Below are 19,171 nucleotides of genomic sequence, written 5' to 3'. Positions count from 1 at the left end.
TTCTCAAGGATCCCGAATTATAGGCTCGATGTCCTTTAATTATGGCTAGAAACCGATTATGAGTGAGTACATCCCATGCTCATCTTTTTGGGTCTGGGTTACCTCACTCAGAATAGTGTTTTCTATTTCCATCCATTTGCATGCAAAATTCAAGTTATCATTCTTGAAGGGCAGATTAGGTGTACATTCCTTTTCCAAACCAACTCACATGCCCTGCTACTCCTCTTACTCTCTCAGCTGGAGAAACTGAAAACACCCTGGAAGCACTGTGTGTTTGTTATAGAGTTAATCAAAGAAGTAGGATTATTGCAAGGAGATGGACAAGGAGGCAGAGTTATTACATAGAGATAAGTAAGAATATAGGGGTGTGTTTGTGTGTGTGTGTGTATCATTTTTGTTTTTAACACATCCCAACTACAGTTTCCCTCCTTCCATTTTTTCCCATTTCCTACACCACCCCAACTTCCCTCTTCCCCAGATCTACTCCTCCATTTCCCTTTTAAAAAGATCAGGCTTCTCAGGGATATCCACTGAACATGGCATAACAAGATACAGTAAGACTAGGCTTAAGTCTAAGTAAGGTAGGAAAGAGTGGGAGGAAAGAGTCCCAAGAGCAGGCAAAAGAGTCAGAGGCACCCCATCCCACTGGTATTAGTCCCACAAAACACCAAGCTACTCAACCATAACATATATGAAGAGGACATAGCACAGACCCATGCAGGTCCATGATTGCCACCCTGAGCACCTGTGAGCCCCAGGTAGTTGATGTTTGTGGTTTGAGTCCTCCTGGAATCCTCAATCCCTCTGCCTCCTACAATTTTCCTCTTCCTCTTCCACAGTGTTCCCTGAACTCCAAGGATACAGGGTTTATAATATAAAACTGGGACCAGGGGACATATTTAACTAATCTCTATAGATCAGTCTCTGTGAGGTAACCATCTTCAGGCTTTAAATATTCCAGGGGACAAAGCTAAGGTGGCAATGTTCTAATAACTATCAGCATTCACACTCAGGCCTAAAGAAGGCTTTTTTATTTCCCTCTGAGCCTCACACACATAGCCCATCCTTAGAGAAGGCTTTGTGATTTTCTTCACTGGTCTGAGGCTCTGGGGTTTTGACAAGTCCATGCCCATGTTAAAGCACATATTCATTCAGGAATTCCTCTGCTCCTTAATTATGTTTACTGTGAAGATGTCTAAAAAGTTAGCACATGTTTATCAGAATGAGTTAAATGCTACAGAGTGGAGGTCTCTGACTTGAGGCTGCCTACGTAAAAGAATATAAATACAACCATCATTCTCAAGATTTATATTAATGAAAGCTTCATTGCCCATTATTTTTTTATTTTTTTCTGTATTATTATTATTATAATTATAAATTTCTGCCTCCTCCCCACCTCCCCCTCCTTAAGTCCCCTCTCCCGCTCTTTCTAGTCCAAGGAGCAGTCAGGGTTCCCTGCCCTGCGGAAAGTCCAAGGTCCAACCCCCTCCATCCAGGTCCAGGAAGGTGCACATCTAAACAGACTAGGCTCCTCCAAAGCCAGAACATGCAGTAGGATCAAAACCCAGTGCCATTGTTCTTGGCCTCTCAATCAGCCCTCATTGTCTACCACGTTCAGAGAATCCGGTTTGATCCCATGCTTTTTCAGTCCCTTTTGAGCTGGCCTTGGTGAGCTCCCATTAGACCAGGCCCACAGTCTCAGTGGGTGGGCACACTCCTCGTGGTCCTGACTTCCTTGCTCATGTTCTCCCTCCTTCAGCTCCTCATTTGGACCTTGGGAGCTCAGTCCTGTGCTCCAGTGTGGGTCTCTGTCTCTATCTCCATCCATCTCCAGATGAAGTTTCTATGGTGATATGCAAGAAATTTATCAGTATGGCTATAGGAAAGGACCATTTTAGGCTCCCTCTCCTCAGCTGCCCAAGGAATTAGCTGGGGACATCTCCATGGATACCTGGGAAACCCTCTAGAGTGAAGTCTCTTGCTAACCCTAAAATGGCTCCCTTAATTAAGATATCTTCTTCCCTGCACCCCTATCCACCCTTCCTCCATCCTAACCATCCCATTCCCCCAGGGTCTCCCTATCCTCCCCTCCTCACTTTTCTCTCCACATCTCCCCATCACCCCTTACCACCACCCCACCCCCACCCCCAAGATCCCAATTTTTGCCTGGAAATTTGGTCTACTTCCAATATCCAGGAGGATAACTATTGTTTTTCTTTGGGTTCACCTTCTTATTATCTTCTATAGGATCAGGAATTATAGCCTCACTGACCTTTATTTTTGTCTAGAATCCACTGATGAGTGAGTACATACCAAATTCATCATTTTGGGTCTGGGTTACCTCACTCAGAATAGTGTTTTCTATTTCCATCCATTTGCATGCAAAGTTCAAGATGTCATTGTTTTTTTTTTTTTTACCGCTGAGTAGTACTCTAATTTGTATAAATTGCACACTTTATCCATTCTTCCATTGAAGGGCATCTAGGTTGTTTCCAGGTTCTGGCTATTACAAATGATGCTGCTATGAACATAGTTGAACAAATGCTTTTGTAGTATGATAGGGCATTGATGTAGGTGTGTCTTCTATCTATCTGATGATTTCATTGGTTAATTAATAAAGAAACTGCTTGTCCTAATAGGTTAGAACATAGGTGGGTGGAGTAGACAGAACAGAATGCTGGGAAGAAGGGAAGTTACACAGATACTATGCCTCTCCTCTCTGAGGCAGATGCCACGGACAGTCGCCATAAAGCTAGCTTCCAGGTCAGACATGCTGATTCTTTCCTGGTAAGATACCACTCATGGTGTTACACAGATTATTAGATATGGGTTAGTCAAGATGTGAGTAAGAGGCTGAAACTAATGGGCCAGGCAGTGTTTAAATGAATACAGTTTGTATGTTGTTATTTCGGGGCATAAGCTAGCCAGGCGGCCGAGAGCCGGGAGGGATGAAAAGCAGGCCTGCCCACAGCTCTCACTACAGGGCATCTCTTGGGTATATTCCCAAGAGTAGTATTGCTGGGTCCTGGGGTAGATTGATTCCGAATTTCCTGAGAAACTGCCACACTGCTTTCCAAAGCGGTTGCACAAGTTTGCATTCCCACTAGCAGTGGATGAGTGTACCCCTTACTCCACATCCCTCTCCAGCAAAGGCTATCATTAGTGTTTTTGATTTTAGCCATTCTGACAGGTGTAAGATGGTATCTCAAAGTTGTTTTGATTTGCATTTCCCTGATTGCTAAGGAGGTTGAGCATGCCCTTAAGTGTCTTTTGGCGCTTTGAACTTCTTCTGTTGAGAGTTCTCTGTTCAGTTCAGTGCCCCATTTTTTTAATTGGGTTAATTAGCTTTTTAAAGTCTAGTTTCTTGAGTTCTTTATATATTTTGGAGGTCAGACCTTTGTCTGTTGCAGGGTTGGTGAAGATCTTCTCCCAGTCAATAGGTAGCCCTTTTGTCTTAATGACAGTGTCCTTTCCTTTACAGAAGCTTCTCAGTTTAAGGAGGTCCCATTTATTCAATGTTGCCCTTAATGCCTGTGCTGCTGGGGTTATATGTAGGAAATGGTCTCCTGTGCCTATATGTTGTAGACTCTTTCCCACTTTCTCTTCTATCAGGTTCAGTGTGTTCAGATTGATATTGAGGTCTTTAATCCATCTGGACTTGAGTTTTGTGCATGGTGATAGATATGGATCTATTTTCATTCTTCTACAGGTTGACATCCAGTGATGCCAGCACCATTTGTTGAAGATGCTTTCTTTCTTCCATTGTGTACTTTTAGCTCCTTTATGGAAAATCAGGTGTTCATAGGTTTGTGGGTTAATATCTGTGTCTTCTATTCGATTCCATAGGTCGACTTCTCTATTTTTATGCTAATACCAAGCTGTTTTCAATACTGTAGCTCTGTAATAGAGTTTGAAGTCAGGCATAGTAATGCCTTCAGAAGTTCCTTTATTGTATAAGATTGTTTTGGCTATCCTGGGTTTTTTTTTTTCATATAAAGTTGATTATTGTTCTCTCAAGGTCTGTGAAGAATTTTGATGGGATTTTAATGGGAATTGCATTGAATGTATAGATTGCTTTTGGTAGAATTGCCATTTTTACTATGTTGATCCTTCCAATCCAAGAGCAAGGGAGATCCTTCCATTTTCTGGTATCCTCTTCAATTTCTTTCTTCATAGACTTAAAGTTCTTGTCAAATAGATCTTTCACTTCCTTGGTTAGAGTTACCCCAAGATACTTTATGCTATTTGTGGCTATCGTGAAAGGTGATGCTTCTCTGATTTCCCTCTCTGCTTCTATATCATTTGTGTATAGGAGGGCAACTGATTTTTGGAGTTGATCTTGTATCCTGTCACATTACTAAAGGTGTTTATCAACTGTAGGAGTTCTTCAGTAGAGTTTTGGGGTCGCTTATGTACTCTATCATATCATCTGCAAATAAGGAATGTTTAACTTCTTCCATTCCAATTCGAATCTCCTTGATCTCCTTAATTTGTCTTATTGCTATTGCAAGAACTTCAAGTACTATACTGAAGAGATATGGAGAGAGTGGACAGCCTTGTCGTGTTCCTGAATTTAGTGGAATGGCTTTGAGTTTCTCTCCATTTAATTTGATGTTAGCTGTCGGCTTGCTGTAAATAGCTTTTATTATATTTAGGTATGAACCTTTTATCCCTAACCTCTTTAAGACCTTTATCGTAAAAGGGTGTTGAATTTTGTCAAATGATTTTTTCAGCATCTAATGAAATGATCATATGTTTTTTTTTCTTTCAGTTTATTTATATGATGGATTACATTGATATATTTTCATATGTTGAACCAGCTCTGCATTTCTGGGATGAAGCCTACTTGATCATAGTGGATAATTTTTCTAATGTGTTCTTGGATTCAGTTTTCCAGTATTTTACTGAGAATTTTTGTGTCGATGTTTGTGAGTGAGACTGGCCTGTATTTCTCTTTCTTGGTTGAATCTTTTTTTTTTTTTTTTTTTTTTGGTTTTTTCGAGACAGGGTTTCTCTGTAGCTTTGGAGCCTGTCCTGGAACTAGCTCTTGTAGACCAGGCTGGTCTCGAACTCACAGAGTTCCGCCTGCCTCTGCCTCCCGAGTGCTGGGATTAAAGGTGTGCGCCACCACCGCCCGGCTTCTTGGTTGAATCTTTGTGTGGTTTTGGTATCAGGGTAACTTTGGCTTCATAAAAGGAATTTGGCAATGACTCTTCTGTTTCTATATTGTGAAATACATTAAGGAGTATAGGTATTAGGTCTTCTTGGAAGTTCTGGTAGAATTCTGAATTGAAACCATCTGGTCCTGGGCTTTTTTTTGGTAGGGAGGTTTTTGATAACAGCTTCTAATTCTTCGTGACTAACAGGTCTGTTTAGATTGTTCACCTGATCTTGGTTCAACTTTGGTATATGGTACTTATCTAAAAAAATGTCCATTTCTTTCACATTTTCCAATTTTGTGGCATACAGGCTTTTGTAGTAAGATCTAATGATTCTCTGAATTTCCTCTGTGTCTGTGGTTATGTCCCCCTTTTCTTTTCTGATCTTATTAATTTGCATGTTCTCTCTCTGCCGTTTGATTAGTTTGGATAGGGGTTTGTCAATCTTGTTGATTTTCTCCAAGAACCAACTTTTTGTTTCATTGATACTTTGGATTGTTTTATGTTTTCCTATTTTGCTGATTTCAGCCCTCAATTTGATTATTTCCAGTCTTCTACTCCTCCTGAATGAGTCTGCTTTTTTTTTTCTAGAGCTTTCAGGTGTGCTGTTAAGTCTCCAATGTGTGCTTTCCCTGCTTTTTTTTTAAAGTGGGAACTTAGAAAAGACAAAACAAGATATTCCATGACAGAACCAGATTTAACCAATACCTAGCCAGAAAGCCCACCACTACATTATGTACTAGAAGGAAAACTCCAACACAAGGAAATTGACCACATCAACAAAACACAGACAATAGATGACCTCACAGCAGCAAATTCCAAAGAAGGGAAAGCACACAAAATAACATCACAAACAATGAAAATTAAAATAATAGGAGATAGCTATCACTGGTCATTAATATCTCTTAATATAAATGGACTCAACTCACCTATAAAAAGACACAGGCTAACAGATTGGCTACAAAAAATCCATCCTTTTGCTGCATACAAGAAACACACCTCAGCCTTAAAGACAGACATCTCCTCAGAGTAAAAGATTGGGAAAATTTTCTTTAATCAAATGCACCTAAGAAACAAGCTGGTGTAGCTATCCTAATATCTAACAAAATAGATTTCAAACTAAAATCAATCAAAAGAGACAAAGAAGGACATTTCAGAGTAGTTACAGGAAAAATCCATCAAGAGTTAATCTCAATACTGAACATCTATGCCCTAAATTCAAGGGCACCCTCAAATGTAAAAGAAACATTTCTAAAGCTTAAATCACACATTAAACCCCACACACAAATAGTAGGAGACGTCAACACTCTACTCTCACCATTGAATGGGTCTGTCAGACAAAAAAAATTAATAGAGAAATAAGGAAACTACCAGTTCTTATGACTCAAATGGACTTAACAGACATCTATAGAACATTCCCTAAAGACATAAAAGAATATACTTTCTTCTCAGCACTTCATGGAACCTTCTCAAAAATTGACCACATACTAGATAACAAAACAAACCTCAACAGATACAAAATAATTAGCATGACCCCATGTATCTAATAAGATCACCTTGGCTTAAAATTAGAATTCAATAGCAACACTAATTCCAGAAGATTGGATATGAAAAATATGGTACATTTACTCAATGGAATACTACAAGGCAGAAAAAAATGACATCTTGAAATCTGTAGGCAAATGGATGGATCTAGAAAACATTATATTGAGTGAGGTAACTCAAACCCAGAAAGGCAAATATCATATGTATTCACTCATAAGTGGCTTTTAGACTTAAAGCAAAGAAAACCAGCATACAATTCACAATCTCAGAGAACCTAGACAACAATGAGGACCTTAACAGATTCATACATGGATCTAATCTACATGGGCAGTAGAAAAAGACAAGATCTTCTGAGTAAATTAGGAGCATGGGGACCATGGGAGAGAATAGAAGGGGAGGGAAGAGGAAGGGAAAGGAGCAGAGAATAATGTATAGCTCAATAAAATCAATTTTAAAAAGGAAAAAATACGAAGTTTGAAGTATACACTAGGAATCACATTCAAAGTAACTTGAACAAGTAAGCATTGTCCCTATCTACCTTCTAAAATCCAAGGGACAGTAGTCTGTGGGGGTGAAAACCAGCCGGAGTTTCCAGTGTTTAGATTTTAACTCTACATTTTCCCCGTTAAATTCCCGACTAAACATTTTGGTCAGATCGAGGTGTTAAATGACAATCTGTGTTCTAAGGAGGGCACATCTACAAAAAGAATTGTTTGTCACCAACTTTAATATGCTCATATCAAAGTGAATGGGCCAAAAGACATTTTGATTTTGTTTTGTAACATGTTGACCACACAGTCAGAAATTCATGCTTGCAAATTCCATACTCTTTCCCATGTGTCTGGCTCTATTTCCTGTGAGTGGCTTCTATAGTTTTGGGGAGAAGACTCAGGGCTGATTTGCATAATCATATTTGCATAATCATAAAAGGGTGCTGTGGATAAAGAACAGCTTGAAACCCTTTCCACTGTATTTTCTCTGAACAGAGGCGATCTAAATTTGGCAGATCACCTAGCCCCTGGATGTTTCCAGCTGTTTGTGTTGCTCTGGCCAGCACATCCAATCCTACAGTCCTCCCACCCCGCCCCAAGGCAGTTTCTTAGACCCTGGCCATTCTGTCCAGGTGTTCTTCCTGGAGGAAGTAGGGAAGCCTGATGACTTCTTATCCTTACTCTGTGGAACAGTACGCACCATTAGGGATATCCAGTAAGAGGGGTGTCTAGAGCATTCTGGGAATGAATGGTGCAAGTGGCTCCTGGGCCTTTGGCTTTGGAGTGTGTCTCCCGTTATGTCTGGGCTGTAGTCTGGGCTCCTGACTAACACTAGAATGAGGCACAAAGATAGGGAAATTTTGTGCCTGGAACACTCAGTGGTCATGTAGTAAATTGAAAGGAAACAAAAAGTCTTGACAATGGGCTGCAAAACTCAAGTAAATCTGAGCCCCCTTTAACCAACCAAATCTAGTTTTGAAGCTGCTATCTACTACTCACTTCCTTTTCGTTCACCTTCCTTACTTCAGCCACGCTGCTTGTTTCTCAACCGGAGATATGTTCCTATTCTGACCTCGGGGTCTTTGAACTTGTTCCCTTTCCCCTGAGTCCTCTCACCTGAGTATTCCCATGGTTCATCTTAAGAAGTAAAACATTTTTATTCATTCTTTGTGGATTTCACATCATGCATCTGGATCTCACTTATCTCCCTGCCCCTTTGCATCTGCCCTTTGCCCTTGCAACCTCTCTCACAAAACAAAACCAAATTTAAAAGCAAAGCTAAACCAAATAAGTAGCAAAAAGCAAAAAAAAAAAAGGAGAAAGAAAAGAATAATCACCATTTCATTGTGGAAGCTGTGGTGTGGTCCAGCGAATAACACAATTTTCCCTTAGTCCATACAGCTTTACTGCAAGTGTTCACTGCTATGAGCCATTGGTCTGACTCATAAAGGAGTCCTCACGGGGACTCCTTTAGGATATCCTCCTGTGTTGTGGAGATCCTGCAACTTTGGCTCTGCAGGTTCAGCCCCTCCACATGCTCCAACAGATCACAGATGGGATGGATGCTGGCGTGGCCCAACTCATAGGCCTAGTTCTGGGCCTGGGTGGAGCTGGTTGGTCAGCCTGCCAGCTTTTCCTCGCTGAACCAGGTGAGTTCGCCATCGTTTCTCAGGCTAGCTCACGCAGTGCAGCCTGCAGCCAGGGGCGGGGCTCATTCTCCTGCTCCCAGACACTGCTCACCCACACTCATACCACCAGGGTAGGTTCTCAGTTTTGCCCATGAGAGGAGCAGGGCCCACTCTCCAGATTGCTGGGTAGGGGGCATGCGAGGGCAGTGGGTGGGGTCATATCTCCTGTTATGCCCTTGCCATCAGGGTTAGCTGTAGTGTGTAGCCCAGGTGAGGGCAGGGCCTCCTCTACCCAGTGCTGGAGCTGGTGAGGGGCAGTACCGGCTCTCTCATTCTCAAGAATGTGTCAGGGCCAGCTCTCCCAGCTGCCATAGGTAGTGAGGGTCAAGGAAGCAGGGAGGTCTTCTCCCCTTTACCCACTCCACCATATGGCAGATGAGGAATGGGACTAGATTTCCCATGCAAGTTCGTGGGGCCAGATCACTTGCACCCCCATCAATAGGCTTGGCCATACTGCTCTGCCCAGGCAAAGTGCAGGGCCATTCTCCCTAGTGTTGTAGCCAGCAAGGGGTGGGACAACTCTGAGCAACCCTATCCTCACTACCTTTGATGGTAAAAGTAGCTACGGATATTAACACAGACAATATGGGCCAGGCAGCTGCACAACCCTTGGACACCAACATGGCCACAGGTGGCTGCCCAGATCTTGGGCAGCCGTGTGGCCTTTGACCACATAGACCACAGACAGCAACACAGACTCAGGTCACGGTAAAACCATTGACCCAGGTATGGTCCTTGGCAGAAACCTGGGCCTAGATGTCATTGTGGCCTTAGTTGACATTACAGGTGTGACATCCCCACCCCCTGAACAACAACATGGACCCAGGTGGCAGCCCAGATCCTGCTGTGGCCTCTAGGAACCATACAGTGAGATTTCAGCTGATAGAGCAGAAGGCTGACCCACCAGAATGAATGCGTTCTGATGGAGATAAACCAGTTCACAAGGCCCTGGGCCTTTTGTATATCAGCTGATTCTTACAGTAGATCTCTTGTGAAGCCATAAGCACTCTCCCTTGGTGCAAGATTCAGCAGAGTATGGATTACTGGGCACGATTCTTTCCCATGTACTGGTAGATTGGGCCATCCTCCCCCCCTCTGTGGGAACTCCAGTGGGAAATTTAGGCACACAGTCAATAACCTTGGTTCCCACAGTCTAATCTCTGCTTAGTTTCCTGAGATCCACTAGAAGCTACCTCCCTGCAGCTATCTTCCACTTGACAGGACATGCAGTCAGGAAAGGAGTCTTTCATACAGATCACATTAGGGACCTTCAAAGATAAAGAGACGTCCAAGCCTCTGTTTTCTGTGTGCATATAAACTGGAAACTTTACAGAATAGGAGAACAGCCTGAGAAGAATAAAGAAACTGATCAGAAAAGTACGTAGTGGAGACTTCCTTTCACCCTCAGATCTAAGTCCCACGCTTGCTGTAAGTCTTCTTCTCAGCTTTGAAGGGGACACCGAGGCTGGCACTCGGAAGTCCCGGGTAAGATCCCAGGCATCCGCTCAGTCTTCCATGGTAACAAGAGTCATGGATACATGACCGTGACTGCAGTAGGATCACGGACCCAGACATAACCCTTGGCCCAGTTCAGTCCAGACAACACCGGGACCCAGGGTGACAACACAGGTCACCAGGCTTTATTTGGCCCAGGCTGCACCCTGACCCTCAAATACAAACATGACCTCAGGTGTTGGCCCAGACTATAGCCTCTGCATGGCCCTTGGTGGCAAGAGGAGCCACAGATATCAACACAGCCCCCACAGCTTTGTTAGGGCCTTGACCAAGATATTGCCCCTGGCAACAGCCCAAGCCCTGACATCCATCACCTTGAACCCAGGAGGCAAGCGGACCATTCAGGTCAGCCCGTTCCTCACTGCCTTTGACTCTTCAGATCCGCCTCTTCCTAGTCCGTGAACCATTCTGCCTTGCTCTCGCCCATTTCCCCACCCTGTACTTACTCACCATACTGGTGTCTGAGCACATGGCACCAGAGGTGCATGGTTGATTTCTGCCCACATAAGCCGAAAGGAGCTGTGGCTGTCCTCTTCGCACACGCCTGGGCCTCGGCTCAGTTTTCTGAATCTCTGTCCTCACTGCTGCTGAAGTTGCTTCTGATCTTTCATGACTCCACCGCTCTGCTTCCCTACTTTCCCAGTTCCTTCTGCTCTCACCGCTTAGAAGCTTCCTCTCCATGACTTGCAAAACTTGCTTTTTCTACACCCCAGTCCCACCTGCTCAGGGGTGGCACCACTCACAGTGACTGGGGCACTTTCATGTTAATCACTACTTAAGAAAATGCTCCACGCTTACCTATAAGCCAGTCTTAAGGGGGCATTTTCTCAATTATGACTCTCTCTGCCAATGTGACTCTAGCTTCTGATGACCTGAAAATAGGCAGCAGAACTCCTTTAGCTGTGGTTGTCAGACAGACTGGAAAGACCTTGTGTGATGAGTTCCCTCTGGTTGTTTGCTTTGTATAAGTTCTTATCTCTCCTACATATATGAAGAACAACTTTGTTGAGCATTGTGTTCTCAGCTAGTCAGGTCATTTAAACAAGGACATTAAAGGTAAATGTGTCAGTTACATTTTTTTTTTACTGTGACAAAATACCATGACCAAGGCTACTTATAGAAAAAAGAGTTCATTTGAGCTTATGGTTCGAGAGGGATAAGAGTCCTTCATGGCAAGAGGCATTGCAGCAGGCAGGACACTGAGGATTCTTGATCCATAAGGAAGCAACAGAGAGCATACATTGGGAATGGTGTGCTGTTATGCAGCTTCAAAGCCTGTCCACAGTGACTTATTTCCTTCAACAGGGCCACCCCTCACTAAGCCTCCCCAAGTAGCTCCATCAGTTGAAGAGCCTGTTTAGAAGTAACCAGGCTAGCTAAGCAAAAAAAAAAAAAAAAAAAAAAAAAAATTATATTTTATTTATTATAAGGGGAAAACTCACAAAACAAGAAATTAGAAATCCAAGCACAGCAATGTCCTGCGGGAAAAGGACTAGAGAAAGAGCACAGGGAGGTGCACACCTTTTACCCTGGGTCCCAGCAAAGCCACACCTTAACTAACACTCACCTTAAAGATGGTTGGCTAACACGGTTCTCCATCATCTCCCCTTTTTGTATAAACAAGAGTGATCCAAACCCAATACAAAACTATTTGCAATAGGAATAGTTATCAAGTATAAAATTACGAACAACATAAGCAACAGTAAGCAAAGAACACATGACAAATGTTTCAATAAAATTCTATGTCAAGGAGTCTAAATCTTGCATCGGAAATAAGCTTGGCTAAATAATAAGAAGAAGGTAACTACTACTATCTAATCTTCAACCCCATCGAAGGCCCGAGAAGGGAAATAATATTACTTGAGCAGGCAGGAAGTGCAACCAAGCAGCTTCTAAAGCAAGCAATATATGATGGAGACAATTAGCTACCTGAGCAATCACCCAAAGTCTCATTTGTAATGTTGAAGCAACCAACTTTGGCTAAGGTCTAGCATAACTGATAGACCATTTTTGTGAGGCAGGAACATTTTTAGAACCATTTTACCCTGTCTTGGCAAGATTTGACAGTTTTATTCCTTGTGTCCTGCTTATCCATTTTGGATACCATGTACTTTATCAGTGCTTAAGGCATGGGCACTTCCTTGTCCAAAGGCCAAAGGTGCCAAGAAGAAAACAACTTTGAGTGGAGTGTCTTCGATGCTCAACATTCTCTCAGGAAATGATTGATGCTGTCAGGAGCAATCATGTCTCATGTCAACAGAATCTTAATTTCTTTAAATGCCATGTTCTACAGATTCTTGAAGTGGTTGAAGATTACCTATGTAGATAAAATACAATCTCTATGTATTTAAAGAACCCAATTAATCTGAATGTATATATAACAAACATGAAGAGGTAAAAATAATATATAATGCGATACAAAACTATTTCCTAAAAGTTGTATCAATATGCAAAATGTCCTAAACAGAGGTACAAACATGTATATATGCAATCTGACAGAGTAACTTTGCATAGGTGCACAACAATTGTAAACAGAAATAACAAATATAATTTGAAGTTGTATCAATGTACAAAAACTATAGCAATGTAAATTATCCTTAAATAATAGCTCACAAATATTCACTCTATTACCCACTATTATTATCCCTGCCTTTTTCTTGAACAATCTTATTTCCACCCCAACCCTCTACCTGATACAAGTAACAATCAAAAACTCCTAAATGGTGTTCCCAAACCTGAGGACAAACATTTTTGGGAGAGGGGGCATTGTCCTCTATAACTGATTCCCACTTTCATGAGGGCAATGTTTTCTTTATAGGATCCTGCAAAAATAAAGTGATGGTTAAGTTTCAAAATTTCTGTCTAGTATAGTTGCAAACAATTTGTATGTAGCTGACAGGGATTTTTCCAAAGTTCTTATTTTGAGTTCTGGCCAGAACATCATGAGGGTGCACCATTTAAGCAGCTGGTACCCAAAAAAACTGGTCTTATAGTAGGGCTATCAGCATCATGATGTCGTCTCAACCAGGTGGAGTTGTTGCTGTGGTGCCCCATCTTCTTCCTGGAAACTTCAAAGATTACTGTAGAAAAAAGAGCTGTGGGAAAATCTAATCTTCATTGTGGAAAACTCAAACAGTTTTCATAGAGACTTACATTCAATAAAGAATACGATTTAGGGTCTTTGGCCAGCAAGAGGCCCTGCTCCTGTACCAGGAGGTCTATCCAGAGGGGTAAGTGGGTGCCCACCTGGCTGGTCGGATGCCCCAGAAATGGAGTACATGCACCCCCCAATTCCCTAAACTTTCTTGCCATTTAGGGGGGCTTCTCCTGGGCTACTGGTTTTCTCTAGTTACCCCATCCCATCTTTCCCCCAAGGACACCTTTCCATCTGTGGAGTCCTTAGATCTACCACCATAGCCTACTTCAGGGTGAAGGGAATCTGAGAGCCAACTCCAGTGCTGAGGGGCTCTAAGAGAGGTCAGACCAAGAAAAACCCCCAAGTACACAATTAGCCACAGCAAAGATTGGACCAAGATGCCAAGAAGGAAGAGATTTGAAGAAAGAGATGGGCAGGCATCAATGCAAGAATTCCTCCCACAACCTGAAAAGCAACATAATAACACCAGAATCCAGCAAACATGCAACAGGAAGATTTGAACACCCTAATACAGAAGAAGTAGAAAAAATCAACTTTAAATGTAACATTATGCAAGTGATAGAGACCCTTAAACAGGATGTGAAAGACTCCCTTAAAGAAATGGAAGTGAAGATTAACAAAAAGTTAGAAGAAATGAATAATTCCTTCAAAGATACCCAAGAAAACCAATAAAAAGCAATCAAACAGGTAATGGAAACAGTTCAAGAATTGAAAACTGAAATGGAGGCAAGGAAGAAAACACAAACCAAGGGATGGCTGGATATGGAAAATCTCAGTAAATGAACAGGAACAACAGAGACAAGCTTAACCAACAGAATACAAGAGATAGAAGAAAGAATCTCAGACGCTGAAGAAACTATAGAGGAAATAAACACATTGATCAAAGAAAACAGTATATCCAACAAATGCTTAACACAAAACATCCAGGAAATCTGGGACACCATGAGAAGACCAACCCTAAAAATAATAGGGGTAGAAGAAAGAGAAGAATTACAGCTCAAAGGCCCAGAAAATATATTCAACAAAATTATAGAAGAAAACTTTCTTAACCTAAAGAAGGATATTCCTATGAAGGTACAAGAAGCATACAGAACACTGAATAGACTGGATCAAAAAAAAAATCCCCTCGCCATATAATAATCAAAACGCAAAACATACAGAATAAAGAATATTAAGAGCTGCAAAGGAAAAAGGTCAAGTAATATATAAAGGGAAACCTATAAGAATTACACCTGACTTCTCACTGGAAACCATGAAAGCCAGAAGGTCTTGGATAGATGTGCTACAGATACTAAGAGAACATGGATGCAAGCCCAGACTACTGTATCCAGCAAAGCTTTCTTTCACCATCAGTGGAGAAAACAAGACATTTCAGGACGAAAACAAATTTAAACAATACATAGCCACAAATCCAGCCTTACAGAAAGTACTAGAAGGAAAACCACAACCCAAGGAGTCCAACAATGCCCACAATAACTCAGACATCTAGTGACCCTTCACCAGCACATCTCAAAGAAGGGAAATACACAAACTCTACAACTAACTAACTAACTAACTAACTAAATAACCAGAGTTAAAAACCACTGGTCATTAATATCACTTAATATCAATGGACTGAATTCACCTATAAAAAGGCACAGGTTAAGAGAATGGATACAAAAACAGGATTCAACATTATGCTGTTTATAAAAGGCACACCTCAACTACAAAGACAGACATTACCTCAGAGTAAAGGGTTGGGAAAAGGTTTTTCAATCAAATGGACCAAAGAAACAAGTGGGTGTGGCTATACTAATATCTAAAAAAATTGATTTCAAACTAAAATCAATCAGAAGAGATGGAGAAGGACCCTTTTTTTTCCCCACAGGCTAATGAATTTTTTTAGAAATTCGTATAATATTGCAATATTAAGCACTCAATTTAAACAGAAAGTAGAAGAGCTACATTAACAGGTCATTAGGTAGGTAAAGCAGCAATTATTTTTTCCCATTTGTTTCTTTAGCTGTCATATTTTTCTGAAATAATCTCAATTTTTAGTTAGCCTTAGCATACGTTTGTATAAAAACACTGATACATGTACATAGTCATGTGTGTGCAAATAGATATGTGAGGGATATGCATGTGTCTGCATGTAGGTGGAATCCATAGGTCAAACTCAGGTATTGTTCTTTTTTTTCCCTCATTTTTTTTTATTAAAAATTTCCATCTCCTCCCTTTCTTCTCCCCCTTCCGTCCCCTCCCTTCCACCCATACCCCCACTCCCTCCCTCTCTAGGCCAAAGAGCCATCAGGGTTCCCTTCACTATGTTAAGTCCAAGGTCCTCCCAACTCCCCCCAGATCCAGGAAGGTGAGCAACCAAACTGAGAAGGCTCCCACAGAGCCCGTCCATGCTGTAGAGTCCAAGCCTATCGCTGTTGTCCTTGGTTTCTCAGTCCTCCTCCACCATCAGCCACATTCAGAGAGTCCGGTTTGGTCCCCTGTTCCATCAGTCCCATTCCAACTGTACTTGCTGATCTCCCGTTAGTTCTGTCCCACCATCTCAATGGGTGAACGCACCCCTCACGGTCCTGACTTCCTTGCTCATGATCTCCCTCCTTTTGCTCCTCATCAGGACCTTGAGAGCTCAGTCCGGTACTCCAATGTGGGGCTCTGTCTCTATCTCCATCCAACGCCAGGTGAAGGTTCTATGGTGATATGCAAGATATTCATGAGTCTGGCAAAAGGATCTGGGCATTTCTGGCTCCCTCTCCTCAGCTGCCCAAGGAACTAGTTGGGGGCATCTTCCTGGACACCTGGGAACCCCTCTAGAGTCAAGTCTCTGCCAATGCTAGAATGGCTCCCTTAATTAAGATATATAATTCCTTGTCCCATATCCACCCTTCCTGTATCCCAACCATCCTATTCCCTCAAGCTCTCCCCCTCCTCCACTTCACACTTTTCTCTCCCCATTCCCCCATCCCGCCCCACCCCCAAATTCCCATTTTTTGTCCGGCAATCTTGTCTACTTCCAATATCCAGGAGGATAACTATGTTTTTCTTTGGATTCACCTTCTTATTTAGCTTCTCTAGGATCACGAATTATAGGCTCGATGTCCTTTATTTATGGCTAGAAACCAATTATGAGTGAGTACATCCCATGTTCATCTTTTTGGGCCTGGGTTGCCTCACTCAGGATGGTGTTTTCTATTTCCATCCATTTGCATGCAAAATTCAAGATGTCATTGTTTTTTACTGCCGAGTAGTACTCTAATATGTATATATTCCATACTTTCTTCATCCATTCTTCCACTGAAGGGCATCTAGGTTGTTTCCAGGTTCTGGCTATTACAAATAATGCTGCTATAAACATAGTTGAACAAATGCTTTTGTAATATGATTGGGCATCTCTTGGGTAAATTCCCAATAGTGGGATTGCTGGGTCCTGGGGTAGGTTGATCCCAAATTTCCTGAGAAAAAGCCACACTGCTTTCCAAAGCGGTTGCACAAATTTGCATTCCAACCAGCAATGGATGAGTGTACCCCTTACTCCACAACCTCTCCAGCAAAGGCTATCATTGGTGTTTTTGATTTTAGCCAATCTGACAGGTGTAAGATGGTATCTCAAAGTTGTTTTGATTTGCATTTCCCTGATTGCTAAGGAGGTTGAGCATGCCCTTAAGTGTCTTTTGGCCATTCGAACTTCTTCTGTTGAGAGTTCTCTGTTCAGTTCAGTGCCCCAATTTTTTAATTGGGTTCATTAGCATTTTAAAGTCTAGTCTCTTGAGTTCCTTATATATTTTGGAGATCAGACCTTTGTTAGTTGCAGGGTTGGTGAAGATCTTTTCCCAGTCAGTAGGCTGCCTTTTTGTCTTAGTGACAGTGGGAGAAGGACCCTTTATACTCATAACAGGAACAATTCATCAGGATGAAGTCTCAGTCCTGAATATCTATGCTTCTAATATAAAAGCACCCACTTATGTAAAAGAAACAGAACTCAAAGCATACATCAAACACCACATTCTAATAGTGGGAGATCTCAACACTCTTCTCTCACCAATGGACAGGTCAACCAGACAGAACCTTAACAGAGAAATAAGGGATCTGACAGATGTAATGAACCAAATGGACTTAACTGACATAGAACATTTCACCCAAACAGAAAAAATATACCTACTTCTCAGTATCTCATGGAACCTTCTCAAAAATTGATCATATATTCGGTAACAAAGCAAACATCCACAGATACATAAAATTTTTAGTAACCACCTGTGTCTTATTGGATCACCATGGAAGAAAGTTAGAATATGTCTCCTCTAAAACAGAGAAATCTCAACTGAGCAGGCCCTGGGTATTGCAACATAGCTGAAGCACACAAACTGAGTTGATATGTCTAATGAAAGAGATTGTTTTTAAAAATATGAAAAATGCGTTCAAAATATGAAAAATGTGATTAAAAATTCTGGCACAAAAATTCCCGGAAATCTGGGATAGTATGAAAAGACCAAATCTAAGAATAATAGGAATAGAGGAAGGAGAAGAAACCCAGGTCAAAGGCACAGAAAATATTCTCAAAAAATCATAGAAAACTTTCCCAACCTAAAGAAGGAGATGCCTATAAAGGTGCAAGAAGCATACAGAACACCAAATAGACTGGACCAGAAAAGACCTCAAAAGAAAAACCCTTCAGCACAAAACAATCAAATCACAGAACTTACAAAAGCATAATATAAAAAGCTGCAAAGGGGAAAGACTAAGTAACATTTAAGAGCAAACCTATTAGAATTATACCTGACTTCTCAATGGGGATTCTAAAAGCTGAAAGGTCATGTATAGATGTTCTACAAACTCTGAGAGACCACCCCATGCCAGACTACTATACTCAGCAAAATTTTAAATTACAAAAGATAGAAAGATATTGCATGATAAAACAAAATTAAGCAGTATCTACAAATCTATCCCCACAGAAGGCCCTAGAAGGAAAACTCCAACCACAAGGAGTTAGCCACACACAAGAAAACACAGAGAATCTCAGCACAGCAAATCAAAAGAGGGTAAACACACACATGCTCCACCACCACCATTGCGGCTGTCACCACCACCACTAACAAAATAAGAGGAGTGCTCATTTGTATTTATCAATATCGATGGTCTCAATTCCTCAATAAAAAGACACAGACTAACAAAATAAATGAGAAAACAGGATTTGTCCTTCTGACGCATTCTAGAAATATATCTCAACATCAAGGATGACAATCAAAACTAATCAGAGGAGATGAAGAACACTAAATACTCATCAAAAGGAAAATCCATCTATAGGACATTGAATTCTCAACAACCATGTACCAAACACAAGGACATACATGTTGGTAAAAGAAACAGTACTACAGCTTAAATCACATATTTATCCTCATACACTGATATTGGGAGACTTTGATATCTCAGTCTTGTCAATAGACAGGTCATAGAGACAAAAACTAAATGAGGAAATGCTAGTGCTAACTGACATCATAATTCAAATGGACCTAATAGATATTTACAGAACATTTCACCCAAACACAAAAGAATGTACTTTATTTTGTGAGAATATACCTTCTTTTGAGAGAACCTCATTGAACTGTCTCCAAAACTAACCACATA

The sequence above is a fragment of the Arvicola amphibius genome, chromosome X (assembly GCF_903992535.2).
Source record: "Arvicola amphibius chromosome X, mArvAmp1.2, whole genome shotgun sequence".
Classification (NCBI taxonomy): domain Eukaryota; kingdom Metazoa; phylum Chordata; class Mammalia; order Rodentia; family Cricetidae; genus Arvicola; species Arvicola amphibius.
Note: the sequence above shows the minus strand (reverse complement) of the source record.